The sequence below is a fragment of the Mus musculus genome, chromosome 7, assembly GCF_000001635.26.
Source record: "Mus musculus strain C57BL/6J chromosome 7, GRCm38.p6 C57BL/6J".
NCBI classification, from domain to species: domain Eukaryota; kingdom Metazoa; phylum Chordata; class Mammalia; order Rodentia; family Muridae; genus Mus; species Mus musculus.
In genome coordinates, this window is record NC_000073.6 from 98,956,837 (window position 1) to 98,979,560 (window position 22,724).

At 44.8% G+C, this 22,724-nt stretch overlaps 1 protein-coding gene across 3 annotated transcripts in view; it reads right to left on the reverse strand.

The window, feature by feature from the left end:
• The window catches only part of Uvrag (UV radiation resistance associated gene), a 254,426-nt gene that overhangs the window by 70,095 nt on the left and 161,607 nt on the right, over positions 1-22,724 (reverse strand). The window lies entirely within an intron of this gene.

Below are 22,724 nucleotides of genomic sequence, written 5' to 3' on the forward strand. Positions count from 1 at the left end.
TGTTAACTACTTAAGCTTTGAAGGCTAATTTTAGGTCATGTATCACAGAGGCTAAATGCCTGCTTTCTGGATGTCAAAGCTCAAGTTTATGCACATAAGTTAGCTGACAATTTTTCCAAGTGCATATGCTGTCTAGGAACCCATACATTCACAATGTATTTGAGAAAGATGTATTTCAATTATGAAATTGAAAAAAATCACTTCAGTTCATCATCTTGCCCAGTTTCGGAGAACAGAAAGGCAATTCAGAGTTTCTCAGTCACAGGAGAAAGTATGGCCTTCAGTGGAGGAAACTCCAAAGATGCTGAGCTGACAGCAACCGGTGTAACATCCAGCCCTGTGTAATCCCTTTTAATTAGCAGCAAGGGTTGGTTCCCCAGTCTGACCAGTCATTTGGACCTGACCTCTGACAGGTCCTTACACGCCATCGAAATCTCATTTTATTTTACAGCCTCATATTTGTTATTGGGCTAATCTTTACCTGTTCTACATCACACAACAGCTCAAATATTTGAATGGCCCGGCAATAAATTCCCATGGTCCCCCTGGGTCAGTCAGATGTTAGCTGTTAAGTAAAGCTAAAAGGATCTCTGCTTCATAAATCTCCTTCAGGGCCCACATTTGCTCTTACAGGAGAGGCTTTCAAGCCCAAACATCTTTATAGCTATGTGCAGTGATTTATTAACTCCGCCTTGTTTTATCCAGAAAGATCAATCACATATGTATCAATAAGCCGGTGTGCTGGGGACGGCCTTTTATTGTACATATAACCACCTGCCTTTAATACAAACTCCAAGCTAAAGCTTTGGTAAGCGATTGCTGGATTTTAACAACCTTCACCTGTTTCTAATTTGGTAGAAAACATATGGTTTAGCTCTGCTAGTTTGTTCTAAGCCAGTCTTTCCTCTTTCGGGCCCAACAATATAAAAGAAAACAAATCCAGGGTGCAAACCCCTACATTCGAACACACACACACACACACACACACACACACACACACACACACACACACACACACACACACACACACACACACACACACACACTCTGCACAACTGCCTTGAGAAGCATTTCTCACAAATAATAGAGGGATGAATTCTCTGGAATATGAAATTATTACATTTCTTTGAAAAACTAGATGTGTCCAACACTACTCTTGAGAATTCTAAAAACTATGTTTAAATTGAATATGACTACTTTATCTCAGTACTTCGAAAAAAGGATAACAGCTATATCTCACTGCCTGTGCGGTCGGCAGAGAGTGGAGTAGTTTACATTGGGCCAGGCATAACTAAGTTTTTCTTCTCCCTTCCCTCATCCCTCTCTAAATTAGACCCAAAGTTTGGAAGGCAGGGAGCCAGGGGAGAGTGCACAACAACCTAACCCAGCATGGTAAAGTCAATAACAAAATTAAGAGTGTCTGGGTGCGAGGGCAGGAGAAAATCCCCAGGAAAAAGTGACTAATAGAAATGTCTAGCAGAGCAGGAGTCAGCCCCGCCTCCCGCAGCTCCCCCAGACTTCTTTCCTGCCCCCCCCCCCCCAGGACTTAATTCTGGCCGCGGCTGGCAGGGCATCTCAGATTCCGGTCCTCCTTGTCTGAGGCCTGCTGCAAGTGTCTGTCCTGACGCCTTTACAGATCCAAGCCTCTCTTGCACTGCGAAGCGCACGCACACCCTGGGGCAGCAGGAATGAGGCTTTGCTTGACACTCGCATGCTACCTCAGCTGCCTGGGGCCCAGTACTGAGTAAATGCTCATCCAACAGTTCCAATTCATCTACCAACAAACGAATGAAATCACACTTTAAACAATTAATGCTTACTTGTACAAAAATGATGCATGTATGTGGCTTTAAGAGTCTGAAGTGTTTTTACAAGCTTGATGGTTAAATCAAAATCCACTTACATGTTTACTAGCTAAAATACAGGAACTCTATCCCCAGTTCCTAGATGCCAGAACCAATTACTCTTAACCCGTTAAGTCCCGCCCTGAGTTGTACTCTCGTTGTGATTAATACCCTTCTTGGCCTGTTTGATTGTGAGGTTTAAAAATGACCTGACAATCCATGGGGAAAAAACGAGACTCTAGCTCTATTATATTTCACCCCTCTTCTTCCCCAACACCCACATGTCCTTTTGCCTTCACTCTTAGGACAGTTACCACCACAGCTTGGCTTACATCAACAAACGATCCTACACTATTACCACTACAAAGAGATCAGAAGAGATTACTTTGATCCAAGACACACAATCTATAATCCGATATATAATCCGTGCAGTCCTTTTTCTTAAAGTTGGCTTTCCTGAGTTCATAGGCAGCTACCTAGGTTTATTGTTTTCTTCTTTCACTGCTAAGTTTGTCTGTGTCTAATTTCTTTCCAGATCTGAAAGTGATGTAACTCTTCTCTTGCTGGGATGAAGGCCTTCCGTGGTTCTTTGGTTCCTTTTTCTCCAAGTCCTCCATTCCCTGGCTCCACTGGTCCAAGGGAGCTGAGGTGTTGTGTCCCTCTATCCTCTGACCCCTCCGGGGGTTCTATCTCTTGATGATGGCTCCCTCTTACCCACCTTATGCCTGTGTGCTAACAGATTCCGCCTTCCAGCAGCTTCCTAGGAGAGGTGAGGAGATAGCTTTCTTCTTTTTAGGTTTGTTAAGGGAGCAAAGGTCTAGCACCTCCTTATAGGACAAGGACAGACCAAAGGACGACTCTACCAAAGTCCAACTTGGGGAGCCAGCGAGTTTTCTGGGCTTACTGACAGCACAGGTGACCCCAGAGTAGCCACACCATTGGAAAGCATCACCCAGCATTGACACCCGTGAGGCCTTGAAAATTAATGAGGGAAAATTATTTCTACAGCCTAGACTTATCTGTTAAAGTAATTATGAACCCACTGCATGGGTAGTGTGCTTGTGTGTGTGTGTGTGTACTTTTCAGACATGTAGGTCTTTGTTGTTGAGCATTGTCCACTGAGCAAGACCACTATCAGAACTGACTCGAAGGTGACCCTCAGGGTCAGGTCTGGGGAGGGTCCTTGCACCCTCATATGACATTCTCACTGCCCTCTCCTGTACCTCACAGCCAGTTCTAGGTAATTTGGTTCTGATTTCACATGGGAAATGCTAGAACGTGGATGTCACGTCTTTTTTTTTTTTAATATTTTTTATTACATATTTTCCTCAATTACATTTCCAATGCTATCCCAAAAGTCCCCCATACCCTCCCCCCCACTTCCCTACCCACCCATTCCCATTTTTTTTGGCCCTGGTGTTCCCCTGTACTGGGGCATATACAGTTTGCGTGTCCAATGGGCCTCTCTTTCCAGTGATGGCCGACTAGGCCATCTTTTGATACATATGCAGATAGAGTCAAGAGCTCCGGGGTACTGGTTAGTTCATAATGTTTTTCCACCTATAGGGTTGCAGATCCCTTGAGCTCCTTGGGTACTTTCTCTAGCTCCTCCATTGGGGGCCCTGTGATCCATCCAATAGCTGACTGTGAGCATCCACTTCTGTGTTTGTTAGGCCCCGGCATAGTCTCACAAGAGACAGCTTAAGACAAGGGCTTCTGTGGGACTAAGCAGCCGAGTGCTGCTCTCCCTCTGCGGTGCTGCTCTCCCTCTGCGGTTTACGTCTCCATCTGTATGCTCTGAGAGCAGCTGTTACTGAGACCATTGAGTACCTCCCTCGGAACTCCCGCTTAGTAGTTCACTGCTCGGCTTGTTTTATTTGTTCTATTTTTCACCAAAATAAATAATGACACATTAAATATCATTACATGCATTTCTCTCTAGAGGATATACTTAGAAATACACTGTGTCTCCTGTTTTATTAGATCCTGCCAAACTGTAGTTACTATTAACTTACAGAACAAGTTCATGATGAGCATCATAATTGATGAACACATATACACGTATGTAAAAATTTAGATCAGAACCCCTGAAGCACAGGGAAATTATAACTTCCTGAGTGGTTATTACTGCTGTTAACTGTCAGCCCTAGGATAGAATACTAGCCTATTCACATGTACTGGGTCAACTTGGCTAGCTGTAAACATTCCAGAATACCAATGTTCAGATGGACCCAGGCTAGTTGACCAAAAGTTAGCTGCAGAAGGTCCAGGGGCTGGAGGGAAAGTAGAGCCATTGCATTCTGAAGGGCATGGTGATTAGACCCGGTAGGAGAGACAGGCTGCCTGGAGATTCTATCTTCTCTCTCTACTCCCATTCTGCATACTGCTCTCTCCGGCTGGCCAAATAGCAGCTCCTGCCCCATTAGCAGATGTGACGGCAGCAGATTTCTGTGGTCTCCACCTATAATTTGGGGATCCACTCAGCAGCTGGACAGATGTACCTCACTTTCCAAATCCTGTCCTGAACTGACCACCTGCACCAGATTTTCATCATGGCTGGTTAGGGGCGTTTCTCTGGTCTTCGGACTCCCCCTTTTGACGTTCTACTCCTCCGGCTCTTCCCACTACTGCACAAGGCTGTTTCTATAACAAACCCTTTATACTACACATTCATATTGATTCTGTCGCTACTAAAATCTGATTAACTTAGTACCTTCTGACTGAGCCTTCATGGCCTTTACTGTTTGTCCTCCCTCTCCCCCCTTTCCTACTTCAGTGCTGACATTTTCTTTTCTTTTTTTGTTTTTTTGAGACAGGGTTTCTCTGTATAGCTCTGGCTGTCCTGGAACTCACTCTGTAGACCAGGCTGGCCTCGAACTCAGAAATCCACCTGCCTCTGCCTCCCAAGTGCTAGGATTAAAGGCGTGCGCCACCACGCCCGGCTCAGTGCTGACATTTTCATTCATTAACTCATACACAGAAAGCAGAGTTCTCTCCTATACATTTCAGATTACATGTAGATGCCCTGCTAGTTTTGAGCACCATATTCCTGATACACTTTGATGTAACTGCTGGCCAGACTTCCTAGGGCTGTACTAATGCATATATCATTATTGTTCTGTTCCTAGCTAGCCTGGAGTTTTCTATGAAGACCAACCTGACCTACAACTTGTGGTAATCCTCCTGCCTCTGCCTCCAGAGTGGTGGGATTACAGGCATGTGCCGCCACACCCAGCCATTTATCTTGCCTGCCGTCGGCTACGGTCTTTCTCTCCGATACCTCTACCTCCGCTTCAGCACTTGTGCTGTGACCTGCAGTTCACTAAACCTCCCTTGCTGCAGCTCTGGCTTTGCTAATCACACACCCCAGCCTCACAGGCCACAGCTGCTCTTGGTTGCTGGCAGGTCACATCGATAATGTATTAGGAAAATAGATGCTCAGCACCCCGCAGTGGACGACTTCAAATTTAAGCAGTTTTAGAGGACGATATTAGAAACGGCATTAACAAATCATAGTGGCTCACAGCACACGAGTGGGTGCGGCTATTTGGCCCGCCCATTAGCTTGCTTGAGTTTTACAGTAATTGCTCCTTTCTAGGGCCGCCTTTTTGAGTCATCCACCCACAGCTCTCCATTTGCTCATAACCTTTGATCTGAGTTTTATGGATGCTATCTCCTCCTTCTGAGAATCCTCCATATCCTTTCGATTATCTTTGTTTCTTTAGTGCATGGATTCTCCGGCTTTGCAGCTCTTGTCCCACAGACCTTGGTCTTGGTTTTCTCTTTGATCTGACCCATTGCATGCTCTCTCTCTCTCTCTCTCTCTCTCTCCCTCTCCCTCTCCCTCTCCCTCTCCCTCTCCCTCTCCCTCTCTCTCTCTCTCTCTCTCTCTCTCTCTCTCTCCTGACTCCCCGACAACGTTTCTCACGACACCACTGACACTCAGGAGCAGATAATTGGTGGTTTGTGGACAGCAGAGAGCCTGCCCTGGTCCTTAGAATAGCGGCAGCAAGCCTGGTCTCTGTCCTCTAGATGGCGCCAGTGTGCACCCTTGCCCTCGGTTAGAAGCATGCTGCTCCCTGGGTGAGGAACCTCCCAGTTGAGAACCATCCTGGTATTTTGCAGTGATTGATATACAGTGCGTGTTAGGATTTCACTGCTGTGAAGATACCATGGCCAGAGCAACTGTTAGAAAGAAAAAAATTTCATTGCAGCTGGCTCTGTTCCAGAGGTTCAGTCCATTATTATCATGGTGGGAAGCATGGCAGCGTGCTGGCAGACATCGTCCTGAAGGAGCTGATAGTTGAGCTGCAGGCAGCAGAAGGAGACTATGTGCCACACTGCCAGTAGTTTGAGTAATAGGAGACTTTCTAACCCTGCTCCCACAGTGACACACTTCCTCCAGCCAGGCCACACCTCCTAACAGTGCCACTCCCTATGAACAAGCATTTAAACACATGAGTTTATGGGGCCATACCTATTCAAACCACCACAGCACAGCACTCAGAGTCGGGGATGCAGCTTTCTTCCCCACTACAAGCAGAAAGGCAGAGGGTCGGGGTCGTTAGCACTGCTCTGATAGGAAGGCACAGACCCAGCTCTAATCTTACAGAGGTGGCTGGGCCCGCCTCATCTCAGTGTGGCCTGTAGGTTTCCCCTCGGTTCTCCGAAAGGACTGCCCCCTTTGGAGTCAGTGCCTGAGAGGCTGGTGCTCTCGCACCCACTGTGGGGACCCACAGGAACCTTACACTGACTTTGCAAGTGCTCTACCACTGAGTGACATCCCGGGCAGCTTATGATTTAGACTCTTCTTTATGATCATAATTTTCGCTCCCATTGCTGTCTACAAAGAGGTACAATTTGGGATGGAAAGTTTCTCTTGGTTGCCGCTGTCTCCGACCCGCAGAGTCAAGAACGACATGGACACCAAGACGGGTTCACGCAGTCCTTCTTCCGCAGCTTCTTCCTTTACTTGGGGCTCCTTTCACTTAGGGCAAGGGCTGTATTTATACAGTAGCGGCAACTGACCTCATCTAGCTCCACACCACCTCATCCAATCAGAATCACACATGCTCCAGGCCATGAGCTCAGGTCGGTCACAGATAGGCTGACAGATCCGGATCACAAGGCACAATCTAACTTGGAAGGCAGCTTATGCATGCAGTTTCACTGCGCATGTTCGGGCAAGGCAGTAAACATGTGGGTTTCACGGGGCCTGGCAATGGGCCAGGGTGCCATCTTGGCCCATGTGGCCGCACCCGATTCCTGCACTTGGTGAGATGCAGCCTCTGTCCTCTCAGAAAGGACCAACGCCCCCTCAAATCTCTGAGAAAAAATAACAGGCTATTTACCAAGTTCTTCTTAACCAACTTATGGATGGATTTCTCTCTCTTTACAGTTTATGCAGAAGCCACAAAATAAGAAAACACTTCTTGCATCTTTCACATGGATATCATTCATCAGGCTCAGTACTAGGAGATGGCTTCTAAAAGGGTTTCTTTTAGTACCAAATGTGTTAGGCTAGACAAAATCCTGCAGTATCCACTCAAAAATAAATATACCACCTGTGGAATATTTTGCAAGAGAAGTTGCCTGAATGAATTGATGTGTCATCCACACATTTAAAAAAGTTTAAATATAGGTGTCAATCAAACTCCAAGAGTTCTGCCACTTCTCATTAGCTTACCAAACTTACGTTTCTACAAATTAAAATAATAAAATGCTTCAGTCGCTTATTGGTGTGTTTAATCATCTTACAACAGTGAGGTCCTATAACTAAGTACAGTTAACACTTCTAATATTTCATCACTAGACTCTCCACATCATGAACGTGGGAGCCATCATTTATAGTAATGGGAGTTACTAACAAGCATCATGGGAAGACTTAATTCTTTTTCTAAGTCTTTTTAAAAGGTTCTTATTAATATGAGTAGCACTCAACATTCTAGGCATTATTAACACCAGTCTCAGCTCAAAAGAAAATATGGAGACCCGCTACTATAAATTTAAAACCAATCCAGAAGCTAAAAGGCATATGAAAATGCATGAGTTATGAGCAAAACTAGCCACCCACATGAAGGCTGTGCTCACAGTCAAAGGGAGGAGAAGATAGGCCTAAGAAACATGGAGTCTAGCCTCATGGAAGCTTTTAAAAAGTAGAGAAGACAATGTTGCAAAGAAATAGAAATCCTGAAGAGGTTAGTACAAACATCAGCCACAACACTGTGAGCAAGTCTCTGTGGAAGAGCAGAGATGACCAAAAGGCAATCAGCTTAAATACCACTATCATACAGGCACTTAGTGTTTGTTTATACAATGTATATGCTTTGTAGCAGCAGGAGTGTTCAATGATAGAACTTGTGTAGATATATTTGTATTTGTCTTAGTCAGGGTTTCTATTCCTACACAAACGTCATGACGAAGAAGCAGTTGGGGAGGAAAGGGTTTATATACGGCTTACATTTCCATACTGCTGTTCATCACCAAGGAAGTCAGGACTGGAACTCAAGCAGGTCAGGAAGCAGGAGCTGATGCAGAGGCCATGGAGGGATGTTCCTTACTGGCTTGCTTCCTCTGGCTTGCTCAGCCTGCTCTCTTATAGAACCCAAGACTGCCAACCCAGAGATGGTCCCACCCACAAGGGGCCTTTTCCCCTTGATCACTAATTGAGAAAATGACTTACAGTTGGATCTCATGGAGGGATTTCCTCAACTGAAGCTCCTTTCTCTGTGATAACTCCAGCTGTGTCAAGTTGACACAAAACTAGCCAGTACAGTATTGTTAAATTGCTCTCTGAAATAGATGAACTAAATACAAACTTCATTATCAAAGGACTAATCTCTCTCCTCTCCATGCTCACAAAATTTGGCTTTCGACAGACATTCTGAATTTTGCCAGTTTCCAGGACATAAAACAGTGTCTGTCTGTCTGTCTGTCTGTGGGGGGTACACATGTGCCGCAGTGAACTTGTGGAGTGGGTTCTCATCATGGGAGTGCTAGGGACCAATTCATATGGTTGGATCTGGTTGGTGGCAAATGCCACCTTGCTGGCCCTCTCCTGGCTTTGATTTGCATTTTCATGGTTCCTAGTGTGGTTATTTTTCTTGTATTATTGGACACTGAAGGTTTATTCTGCTGTAACACCGTAAACACCATACCATCCACATTCTATTATGTTGTTTGCTCTTATTACTTATACACAAATATACGAGAAAAAATGTTCTGGAGCCAAGAGGATGGCTTAGTGAGCAAAGCATTTGGCTTTCAAGTGAGGACCTGAGCTGGAATGGCCAGAACCCATGAGAAGTCAGGGGCAGTGCCATCTGCAATCCCAGTGCTCCTACCGGGATGTGATGGGAGGTAGAGACAGAGAATCCCAGGAAGCTTGTGGGCCGGCCAGCCTGGGGTACCTGCAAGGAAGAGGAGGACCTGGGTCTCAAGTTGTCCACTGACCTCCATACTTGTGCTGTGGTCTATACATACCACCCCCAAGCAGGCAGGCAGGCAAACAGACAGACAGACAGATGATGACACTACCACCACCACCACCACCACCACCACTACCACCACCACCACCATCATCATCATCATTTTGGTTAGTTTGCAGGCTCTATTATATTTTCTGCTGACCTGTGGCTTGCTTTTTCATTGTTTTCTTTTGTTTATAAGCAAGCTGCTTTTTGTTGTAAATGAAATCAAACTTATAGTATGGGCTATTTCTGTGGTTTACTTAAGAAACCTTTCTGAATGTGAAGCCAAGGAGTTTTTAATTCTAAAAACCTGAATCTCATGTTTACTGTAATGAAACAGGACCAACAAGTTCTCCGAGCAGGAGCAGGACTGTAACTACCCTGTGGGGTGACTGAGTGCACTGACATGGCGGAATACTGTGGCCCTGGACAGACCGCTCTGCAAGGATGCTCTTCTCAGAGGCCACAGCTTCGGTTTCTCAGATGAGTAAGCTGCAGCTAAGTGGCTAAAGCAAGCATTCAGAGAATGTCTCAGAGTGAGGAGGAAGTGTGGGTTCTCACGAAATTACAGTAGTCATCCTTTAAAACCAGCATGAGCAAGGTGAATGTCCTAGCACTTGGGGGTTGGGAGCAGCCTGGGTTACATGGCAAGCTTGAAGGCAGCCTGGACTACATGGCACAACCTTATCTCAAAACAAGAAAAAAATCAGAACTACCACCACCACAATTCAAATATAGCTCTCTCTGGTAGGTACAGGTAGGAGCAACTGTATGTTTAAATTAAGTTATGTTTATTATAACCAATGTGATCCAGAATAAATATATATTAATAGTGGTTTAAATAAATTTATTAACTACTCAAGCTCTCTTTGAAGGAAATTTGAATTTTTGCTTCAAGATTAAATTATAAGTGTATCTCTTTTTCATCTACACCTAAAAGAGGATAGCAAGCAACCCCAAATGCATCACTTACAGGACAGGCACCGAACTGCATGCTGGGCAATGCAAACCGGGCAGCAGCTCTTCTTTCTGTGCAGGAGACCTGCCCTTTGTGGTAGCCAGCTTTTGCCTGGGCTTCTCTAGTCTGCCACACGCATCCTGGCTCACAAGCCTAGGAATGTTTGTCACCAGCACGCTACTGCTTGGTCTTTCAGCCTAGCTTTATGCTGGTCGTCAGCCCCTTCTGACCGAGAATGGCCACCTGAAGACCCAAGCGCTGCTATGGGGTGCAGCTGATCTGCTAAACTGAGATGTCTGCTCAGAGGCTCACAGGCAGGGAACACTCAGCACAGACACATCCTAGACAAAATGGATCTCAGCGAGACAGGCCATCTCTAAAATCTTGCACGCTGCTTAGGACTGTGCACTTTTTGTTTGTTTGTCTGTTTGTTTGTGTTGTTTTGTTTTCTCAGTTGCTTGAGGGAAAGTAAAACTGTGGCACCTGAGTGAGCAGCCAGAGGGACACACCTGTAGGCCTTCGGAGCCTACCTCACAGGGCATCTGCAGCAGACACTGGCTTCTTAGTGTCCTCACCTCCCTACTCTGCTAACCAAAACCATCCTGTGCCTCAGAACGAATGGAAACAATAGTGTGTCTTTCAATAAAACATCAACAAAGTCTCGAACAATCCTGCCAGAGTCCACAGCACCTACGCTGTCTGTGTAATGTGAAAGACTGCAAAGCCAGCCCATGGCATACCTCACTGCTATTTTGGGGCCACCTGTGACAAACATGATGTCATACATTCTAATAATGTAACACGATTTCACTTAGACCACAGCCCACCAGTCACTAAATACATTATCCCTTCACCCCGTCTCCCTTCTGGGAATTCCTGAACTTCTACCCTGATTTGAATATATTGCAAACCAGAGAGCAGGAGTTCAGGCTGGGGCCACGTGTCATCGTCATCTGGTTTTCCTTCTTGTCCCACTGTCCCATTACATTACTGATTTTTAATTTAGTTGGATGCAGAAAACTGAGATGACAAAACACTGGAGAAGACTTCCTCATGCAGATAATAACGTCAGCGCTGCTGAAGCTCACTTCATTAAAGCGACACACACAATATCCTTCCAAGTGTCAGAATGAAACGGCCGCGCCATCCTTCTGACTCATTCTCCACATTTCCCTCTCAGCGCAACGCCAGAGCTGCACAAGGTGTTCATTTCCTGTCTCACCCAGCAACCACCTTCTGCATTTTTATTGTGTTGATCTCTCCTGCCTGCAATTCCACGGGGATTCCTCATTTTAAAACCTCCCTTGCTCTCACTCCCAGCTGGCTCAGCAGAGCTGCTGCAGCCCGGATTACAACCAGCATCGAGGTGAAGAGCTTGCTGTGCTCCCGAGGGGTTCCGTGAAATAACCATTGTCCTGGCCAGAGCATCTAGAGTTAAGACTGTGGAGACCGCAGTGTGGAGGGTCAGGTTACTTAATAGCATTTGCAAAACTTAACATCCTTTCATTCTCTTAACTAAACCAACCCGACTTTTTAAATGTTAATACAAGGATCGCAGCATGAAGTGGACATAGTTTAAGAACCTAGAAAAATGTAGTTCCTACATTGAAAAGTCTTCAGACAAAGGTAAAACAAAACAAGTAAGGCCAGGCATAGCAGTACAAAAAAAAGATGGAAGCAGGCACATTTGTGATGAGCCTGGGGTATATGGTAAGACCCCCACGCCTCAAACAATAACGATTAAGACACACTTGCACAACTGACCTGGGAGTTGTTAATACTCGATGCACATACAGCAAAGTGCTTCAACTCAGAGATGAGTAACGAGAGCTGCTTCCTGGACAACAAAAGGCAGAGAATGCAGGCTGGTGGGGCTAAGGAGTGCCTTCCAGAGAGAAGGGTGTGCGTACTTATGTGCAGCTATGCCTTTGATTCTGGACATGGCTAGGGAAGGTATTAAAGGCAGATAGGCCAGGATGGACAATGAGTAACAAAGCCAAAGGTAACATGAGGTGTCTGGAAGAACAAGAGCTTGGCTTTACTGAAACCCAGGCTGTGACTCAGAGCAGCCTGGGGATGAACCAGAAGGCGCTCAGCAGGCCGGCTGGGGCCATGCAGTCTGAGCACACTTGTCTTAAGTTCTTCCCAGTGGAGGCAGCTATGATATGACACATTTTGGACTTGTTTCCTGATCCTAGATACAGTGTGACTGGCTGCTTCAGTTTCTACTGCCTTGATTTCCCCGCTGAGGTGGACTGCCCCAAGTTGTGAGCTGAGATCAACCCTTCCTCCATGAAGTCGCCTCTGTCTGAATACTTTATCATGGAAAGAAACAAAGTCGACGCATGAACAGACGCTGAGAGTTGTTACAGAAAGGAACCTAGGGATCTTTTAAGATGCTGCTGACAGATAACAATGCCGGGGTGGACGACAGAAATGAGGAGAGAGTTACAGCGCTCAACACTCCACACGAGAGCTCTGGGGCTTCCTCTCCGCTTTCACTGTGACGCTCAGTGAAGTCCCAGGCACTCACCACACATGCAAAGTCAAGCAACTCTAGCTGCTCAACAACATGACATTAGAAAACCAAATTCCATTCATTCATTCATTCATTCATTCATTCAAGTCAGTACTGGCAGCTAAGCAGCAGGCTGAGGGAACAGAGGAACAAAGACATTCTCAGCTACTCTGCCACTAAAGGAGAAAGGAACCTTCATGGATCCCCAGACATTCCTTGGGATCTACAAGAAAAGGAAAAGACTCAAGACTCAGGGTCCCGTGTGGTGGCCCCTTTACACACTGGGGCACAGAGTTAGCTCATGAACTAAAACATCTCTCCGCCTCCACGAGAACCAGGGCCACAGAACGACTATAACCTTGGCTCAATACCATCTGAGTTTAGACATATCACAATTTCTAAATCAAATTCTAAATCACAATTGCTATTAGAAGTTTAATTTCCCCCCAAAAATCAGACTCGGTCAGATAAAGAGGGAATTCCTGGGCCTTTGGTCGCAGTCCTCTAAAAGGAATAAACTTAGGTACAAGAAAAAAAATTGAGGAAATGTGAAGAACAGAATCACATTTTCCAGATTCCAACAAGCCCACCAGGACAACCCCAGCTGCCCATCTTTTAGAGATCTGTAAAGTCCTTCTGTAGACAGGCCAGGAAGTTTCAAAAGTACCTGCCAGTTATATCACCCCATTTCTCCATCTGAAAATAAAGCAAAGGGGAAAAAAATCCTTAAAAAGTGGGGGGAAAATCCATCAAATATCTTTGAGGGCTTGAAAAGCCTCGATTCTGGCCTATGGGGCCCAGCCCAGCCAAGGACATCCCAGTCTCTGTCCCAAGTGTGTCTGTCATCCTCTAGACAGTGAAAGCAGTGAAGCAAGCAATCAACAATACATTTTCTTTCAAAACCACTTTGGAAATCTGCATGTTAGTCTTCAGCAAGGGAAGTCAGACACACACACTACAGCTGGACTTTTTGTTTTGTTTTGTTTTTTGAGACAGGGTTTCTCTGTATAGCTCTGGCTGTCCTGGAACTCACTTTGTAGACCAGGCTGGTCTCAAACTCAGGAATCTGCCTGCCTCTGCCTCCCAAGTGCTGGGATTAAAGGCATGCACCACCACTGCCTGGCACAGCTGGACTTTTATGACAAACCCTTCCTGTTCAGTGGTCCAGTCTTACAGGGACCTGCAGCAAAGACCGAGTTTCTCTTTATGTCGTGCAGTTGGACATAGCCCAGGATGAGCAAGGCACCGCTCCAGAGCCATGCTTCTAACTGGCCAGACAGAATGATTTCCCTTCCTCCAACCCCCACGAAGAGTCGTGAACTCAGCCATGTCACATGCTACAGCCTACACAGGCAGGCAACCAGACAGCAGTGGCTGAGAGAATCCCAGGCCTCTGGGACATTAACTATAATCTGTCCAATGAGTCAGTCAGCTCTTCCTTCCCATCTCCCATGAAGGCCTGATTCTATTTAATGCCCCAGGAAGGTTCATACCAATGCGAACACTCAGTAGAGGAGCAAACCGTGTCTAAGCTGCTCTCTCAGGGTCCGGGATAGAATAACCGTCAACCGACAGGCTGAGTCAATCAACAGCAGAATAATACATTTATTTCTACAGCTCTGCTGTTCCAAACAGGATTTGAAGGATTTTCTAAAATTTCATAAAATCAGTCTTAATGTTTAATAGTTCACAAAAAATCTGAGACATCAATTCTAAAACGCACCATTAACTGAGGTAAAGCTAAGATGAGTGCATAGTACAGCATACTAATAATGATAAGGTGACTTCACCCTCACTGACATTAAAACGTCAAAAAACTACATTTAGTCAATGAGATACAATGGGGTTCAGAAAAATGGCAAAGCAGTAGAAAAGAGAATTCATGTCCTTCTGACAAACTAAAGCTGTCACAGTCAGCAGAGACTGCTGAGTTCCTCATCCGTCCAGCTGACCCTCACAACTTATACAGTGATCTAAAGAGGAATACCAGCATTCTAAGAGGTAGTCCTCCTTCTAGCTTCCCAAACAGTTTCCCACAGAACTCACATCTAAAGTCAGATTATTATTTAGCAACTTGATAAAAATCTGGAGGGACATTTACTTTTGAAAACATGGCACACGGGGGGCTGAGGGTAGAGGAAGCCCGTGCTTCAGGGAGGCGAGGGCTGTGTGGCGGCTTGGGAGGTCCAGCTGCCCGCTGTTAAGCCCAGAGCCCAGAAGCTGCCCCAGGGCCCTGCAGGACAGAACCAAATCCCAAGCTGTTCTCTGACCTTCACGTGTATCATGGCATGCAGGCATATGTGTAGGTATAGCCTCCCACACGTGAACACTACAACAGACATGCCCTTGTACACACACATACACACACAACACACACACACACACACAAATGTAAGCAGAAAAATTAAAATCTTAAGGTGCTCTTTTCTCAAGCACTTGTCTGGCCATGGTTGTCTCTCTTGTTTAATATCACGCAGAGGCCTTTCATCTCTTACAGGTGACATTTTTAATCACTAACTGAATGATGTGTCAGAGCAAACAGTGGAGGGATTACTCAAAGGGCCTGATCCTCCAGAAATGTTAAAAAGAAAGAAAGAAAGAAAGAAATCAAGCAAAAGCGTCAAAAGCAACTTTGTCAAAACTCTGGAAAATAGTCAAAGGTTTGCACCAGCCATCAAGTCAGGAGGGAAGTGGGAAGAGAGCTCCAGCGCCCTGGATCTGATCGTTCCAGCTCAGCTCTGTGCCTGGAGACAGCAGCCTGCACTCCCAGCGACGAGCTTGTGCTTGCTTCTTAGGGGAGCAAAGCAGATCTTATCCTACAAAAATGTGTCTGTGGCATCTTGCAACTCGTCTAGGGGCTACCTGTAGGGTGAACGTCCTATCAGGACGCAGTGCTGAGATGCAGTTACCACTGGTCAAGCTGTGAGGCAAGCCAACTGCGCGATCACTTGGGAGAGAAATTGGGGACGTTTCTGGGAATCAGATGCATCTGAGTGTCTCTGTGCTGAAGACTCAATATACTCGTGGCAACTAATGTATACAGATGTAACATGAGAGGACACAAAGTTCTGCATCCCAGGCTGCCGCCAGCTTTCAGTGTAGCGAGTGATGAGCCCGAACAAATGATACTCTGACTAGTACCTTCTGGAGTGAGGGTCTTCAAAACCAAACCAAACCAAACCAAGACAAACCCAAAACTCTAACAGGGTCAAAATGACAAAGAGGAGGCTGACAAGCTGCCTCAGTGAGGAAGGACGCATGCTCACAAGCCTGACAACCCGAGTTCCATCTCTGGGACCCCCACCTCCCGAGATAGAAGCAAAGGATTGATACTTTTAAAAATGTCCTTTGGGGGCTTAAGAGATGGCTCAGTGGCTGCTAAGAGCACTGGCTGCTCTTCCAGAGGACCTGAGTTCAATCCCCAGCACCCATAGGACAGTTTGAAACTCTCTGTAACTTCAGTCCCAGGGAATCTGACGCCCTCTTCTGGCCCCCTCAACTACTGCATATACATGGAGCACAGACATAAAGATTTTAAAATAAGTTTTTAAATTGTCCCCTGACCTTTATATGCATGACATGGCATTTGCTCCACTCCCCAGCCACAAATAAATGTAATTAGAAACGGGAAAAATACCAGACAGATAATAATTTAAAGAGAACTAAGGGTTATTGAATTAAAGGCAGAAAAAAATAAAATGTTCTTTGAGTAAAACAATGTTCTAAGTGGGGAGATGGGTCATTATAAAGACCAATATAAAAGAGCTAACCCACAGAGGGTTAATACACCCTAAGATATATGCAGGACACTGCAGCAGTCCAAAACGCATGAAGCAAGTACAGCCAGAATTGAGGAAAGATGAAGACATCCTTATGTTAAAGGTTCCAGTAATGTCCAGAGAATCCAGATACAAGGTGACTAATTGTCACACAGCAGCTGCCATGATACTGTAAGCAACAAGACTCAGCAGATACACGCTGACCTCCACATATACACTGAGCGAGTGACATGCCTGTGTGCGTGTGTGCGCACACCCCCACACACCCACATGTACACACACACGTACACATACGTGGAGGTAAGGCATGTTCTTCTTCAGTACATGTGAGGTAGTCTCCAAAATAGCTCACAAAATAAATATTAATTTAAGGACTTATAGAAATAACCGTTTACAATGGGATAAAACAGTTAGGAAAGGGAAACCAAAAAATTCTAAAATAAATACATAAAGTCACATAGCATGTTCTTAACCAATGGGCTACTGAAAAAAATCATAAGGGAAATCAGAAAATACACTGAGACAAATGAAACAAAACACAGTATACAAAAAAAGATATAGAAATGTATAAATGCCAACCCTGTCATTAAAATATCTCAATAAAATTTTATATTATATAAACATATATATATATGTGTATATATATATGTATATATATATATATATATATATATATATATAAGAGAAAACAACAATAAAACACCTAGCAAATAAAGGATATTATATAGACTGAAGTTTACAAAGTCGAGTATACAAAACCAGTGGAATCAGTAAAGCTAGTGGGTATTTCCTTAAAAAGTCTGAGTACACTGACAAACCGTTAAGCTATGGCAAATCATTGAAGGCAGATACCCAGATACACCAGATGCTGGCAGCGACAGCAGAGACCTGACAGGAAGAGTAATTACCAGAAAACAGTACAAGCAGTGAACTGCACCAGCAAACCAGACGACCTGGATGGCATAGGTCGACACCTAGAAACATAACTGAGCGATGGCACAGATGCAGAAACACTGGGACAGGAGCAGAACAAGAAGAAACATCTCAGAGACCTCGAGACATCTCTAAGCAAAAGTCCCAGACCAGATGCTTCACTGGTGAATTCAAACAATTATTAAAGAAAGGGTTAACAGGCTCCCTCAAACTCTCCAAGAAGGCTTGACCGTGAGTGGGGATCAATTCCTTTCTTATTTTAGAAGGTCACGCTACCCTGACCCCAAAGTCAGATGCACATTAACAAACAGAAAATGACAGCCTTACATGTACAGATGTAAGAACTGTCAACAAAAGTCAGCACTCTGAATCCTGTTAAGAGGATTATAGACTATGCCACGTGGGACTTATACCACAGGGAGAGCAGAGAGCCCTGAAGCCTCTTGATCGTTCACTTGATGAGACCCACTGCCCCTTCAAGGCAGAGACACTGGGAGAACAAAGAACTGTCTGAGCACAGCAGAGAGCCTCCTGAAGCAGCAGAGTCCTCCATGGCAGAGGGCTGGGCGCATTCTCTGAGGATGAGGAGACAGATGCCCTCTCCCCAGTGACTCAGTGCTATGCTGGATGTTGTATAGCAGCAACAATTAGCTAAGAAAACCAAGACAAAGCAAAAGCATCTAGGCCAGAGAGAATTCAAACTTTCTGCTCAAGATAACATGGGCCAATATACAGAAAATTCAAACACTGAGAGAAATGATGACAACAATAAAATATACAGAAATTTAACCGAGGGCGTGCAAGACTTGTATATGGAAAAGTATAAAACTACCAAGGAAAAGGACCTAAACAAAGACAAGCTGTTACTAATAATTACTAGTAAGATGCCAATACTTGGTCATTAGATGGCAACATAATCACCTTCAAAATCATTCAGAGTTGGCAAACCTGATCTTCCAATTCCTAAGGAATTGCAAAGGACCCCAAATAGCCAAAACAGTACTGCAAAGGAACAAATATGGAGTTCCTTCCCTTCAAAATTGCAAACATTATTATGGTTCTGGCTTAAAAGCATATATATATAGACCACTGAAAGGAAATTAAGAAATAATCCATGACCAATTAATTTTTTTTGCAACAAGGATGCCAAGGCCATTCAAGGGAGAAAGAACAGCCTTTGCAACAAACTATAAATAATAAAAACTAATAATCCAAAATGGAACAAATAGCTGCCTTTCAGAATAAAGTTAAAGTTACAGCTGGCAGTGGTAGCGCACAACTTTGATCCTGGCGCTGGGGAGGCAGAGGCAGGTGAATCTCTGCATTCAAGGACGGTCATCTACAGAATACATCCTGCATTCCAGGATGGCCAGGGCTACACAGAGAAATCCTGTCTCAAAACAGCAGCAGCAGCAGCAACAACAACACACAAAACAACAGCAAAGAAAATGATAAAAGTCAGTAAGGGAAGCGTATGGATAAACCTTCTGACACTGGACTGAGCAGTAGGTTTTAGATGTGACAATTATTAGCACTAAATGACAAAACCACTCACATTTATCAGAATTAAAGACACTTTACGCACCAGGAGCACCGAGGAGGCTAGGAAGGAACTCTTCATTGCTTCCTCCTAACATTACAGGGATAGGTAAACAAGCACAGCCTAATTATGGACAGATGGGCTTAAGAGCAGATTATCAGACGCGTGTCCTTAACCCCCAAGAAAGAAGACACTGAACACTATGACTAGGGGTTGCACTCAGGAAGAAGAGTGAACAATCAGAATGCTGGGGTACGGAAATGCCAGACATGTAACCCCAACTCAATAGCATTGGCAGTGGAGCCTCTTCTTGAGGGGTGGGTGGGTGGGGTCATAAGGACTCTGCTGTCATGAATGGAAAGGAGGAGTTAGACTTTTACACGCCTTCGATCCCTCCCACCCCATGAGAACACAACTCCCTCCTGTCTAGAAGATGCAGCAATTGGGATGGAACCGGCCATGACTCGGAGCTTCCTAGACTCTGGAGCTAGGAAGAAGAAATGAAATGAAAAAAAAAAAGTCTTGTTTATAAGTCTCCTACACACCACCAGCACATGTCTGCCCACATGCTCTCACGCACGAACACACACACACACACACACACACACACACACACACACACTGCTATAATAGCATAGACTAGACTTGGAGTCAGTTTAGACAGACAAAGGTGGTCCTATGAAAAGATGGAGGTGAACCCTGGCTCCAGAAGTCAGGTGTGATTGGTTCTTTCAGCAACTCCTTGGCAGATGGGAACTGACAATGGGGCCGACTGGAAGCCCCTCTGCTCTAACAACACACCCAGGCATATAACGTTGGCTTTAATTTTTTATTTAAACTGTAACAACTCATAGAATGAGAGAAAATGCTTGCAAACCACTGATCTGATAAGGGTCTACTTTCCAGAATACATAAATAACTTTTACAACCTAACAATAAAAATAAACTACCCAATTAGAAAATGGGCGATAGATAAGAGGAGACATTTCATCAAATAAGATATACAAACTGCCCCTAAGCATAAGGGGAAAAAAAACCAAAAACTGAAAAAAAAAAGCACCGATCAGTAAAGGAATAACAAAGCAAACCCACAGAGGGTACACTTCACATCTGGGAATGCAGATGGCAGGGCTGCCAAGGGCTGCCCACTGGGGCTTCCTGTCAGAGTTAAGCCGACTCACTGTGTGACTCAGTAACTTCACAGAGGTGAAGGAGAGAACTGAAAACGGGCACTCAAACAACCATGAGTAAATATTCAAAGCGACAGAACTCATGCGAGTCACAGGTAGAAATAACGCAGACGTCCATCAAGAGATGAACGAAGAAACAAGGAGTGGTGCTGTACACACTTGCTGGGGAATTATTGGGCCATAAAAATGAATGAGGTTCAGCTCTGCTTCAGCACAGGCACACTGAAAGCATTATGCAAACCGAAAGAAGCCAGGAAGAAAAGGTCACATATTGTATGGTTCCACTTATATAAAATATCCAAAATAGGAGAATTCATAGAGACAGAAACAGATTGATGGTTGCCAGGGACTGAGGAGGGGCAGGGTGAGGGAGAAGCCGTTTAATGGGCGCAGCGCAGGCTTTGCTTTGGGCATGCTAGCTGCACAAAATTGAATAGACACTTTAAATCTTGAATTTTGTGCTAAATTTAAAATTGATTTTTAAAAAGAAATCCAAGAGAAAACCACCTCATGTTCCCTTTGTCAAATATATTATAGGTCTCCTTCAGCTTCTTATGGCTTTAAACTGAGACGCATACTTGAGCTCAAATCAATCACCACACTGGAAAAGGGACTCATCTAACTTACTCACATGCTCCTTAGCTGAAAGCCTTTCTTCCTCCAGACACGGAACATCCCGTAATACCTGAGGAAGGCTGATCCCCACCCGCTTTCATGGATGCCAGAACCCATGATTCTCAAATCCCTTACAACGTCACGGTGTGTGCACATAGCCTACACGCATTCATGGTATGTTTTAAGTTGCTTCTAAGTCCTACTATCTGATGACTGCCACAAGACTCAGCAACCGCACGGGTAGGGATACACACCAAAGAACAGAATGGGCACTCAAGACACCTGTAAGTAAATATTCATAGCAACACTATTCACTAATGGCTCAATAGCTGACATACTGGGGGTTGGAGAGATGCCGAGCAGCTAAGGGCATCGACTGACCCCACAGAGTGCCCACACTACGAAGCTCAGGGTTGCCTGTAACACCAGCTCTAGTATATCTGACGACTTCTTTTGACCTCCAGTATAACATCCCCTCCACACACATATATACACATAATTAAATTTTTTAAAAAAATTCTTTAAAAGTTTTACTGTACTGTCTAGAGTATAACTGTGCATGTTCAATATAGACACAACTGTCGTGTCCTGCCCCCCCCCCCCAGTACTTGTAATTGAATGCTGGCTAGCCCATGGATGCAGAATTCACAAGTACAGCTGGAACCCATGGATACTGAGGGAGGGCTGACCAAGCTGCTAAGCTCCCTCCTCTCTGCACAGCTCACTTTAAAGACAGTGATGCTAAAGAGCTTCCAAGCTCCCTAAGTATACGTGGCAATGTCTAAACTTTCATGCCATGGTAACAAGATTTCCTAACTAGGACCGAGGTTCTCAACCGCAGTATACATCAGAATTACTACTGAAGCTTTAAATATCACCCACACCCAAGCGCCACTGATGGAGTCAGGATCTCTGTGGAGAGAGAGGCTCGGGAATCTAGGGGTTAAAACTCAGTTTTTAAGGCTCTCAAGATGACTTTAATGTGAAGCCAGAGTTGCGAGTAATTCATCTAGCATACTCCATCTTCCCATTCCTGTGTGGCCCCTGGTGCCTTATCTTCCTCCTGCTCTCCACACCTTCCCTTTTTTTGGTCCTGACCCCACCTCCCAGGTGCTGAGGCTGCTGAGATTACAAGTCACACACCAGCCTTACTCTGGTGTTTTCTAAATGCCAATTATTTATGTAGGAAAGTAGTGTCTTTCTAGAAATTAAGGCACTTGGCTAGAAGTTTCAAAGTATTAGCTTAAAGTTGTCCGCATGGTCTCTTCACTCTGATACCTGTATGCGCATTTGTGGGGCTTCTCCTTTTTTTATTCCTTGATCTGTTATTATGTCTTCTTGCTTTTCTTTCTAAATTCTCCCTTACAGGGCCTTGTGCACTGGTCTGTTGTTTCAAAGATCAGGCCTTCTGCCTGCCACCCCACTGTGCAACACCCCAGCTGACCCCTACTCCGACCTTCACAATTTCCTTCCATTGATTTTCCAAGCTTCTGCTGACCGTTTTTTTCAGCTGCATCACTTTGAGTCTTAGATAAGTTACTTTCTTTTTTTTTTTTTTTTTAAGTTACTTTCTAATACCTTTTCTGATGTGTGTACTTAGGGTATAAATATCATGAGCCCAGATACAGTTATGTTCCACAAACTTTGCCATGCTCCATTCTCACGCACATTCAGGTTAAGTTGTATACTTTCTTTATGGTTTCTTCTGGGCTGTAGGCTATGGAAAGTTTATTTACAGGGCTGAGGATCAAGACTAAAGCCTAGGCACACAGGCCTTGCACTTCAAGATAGGCCATACCCCCTGCTGCATGGTTAGTTTGTTTCTGACAGTCTTGCCATGTTAGGAGGTGCACTGCACAAGTCCTCCATTAGACGACA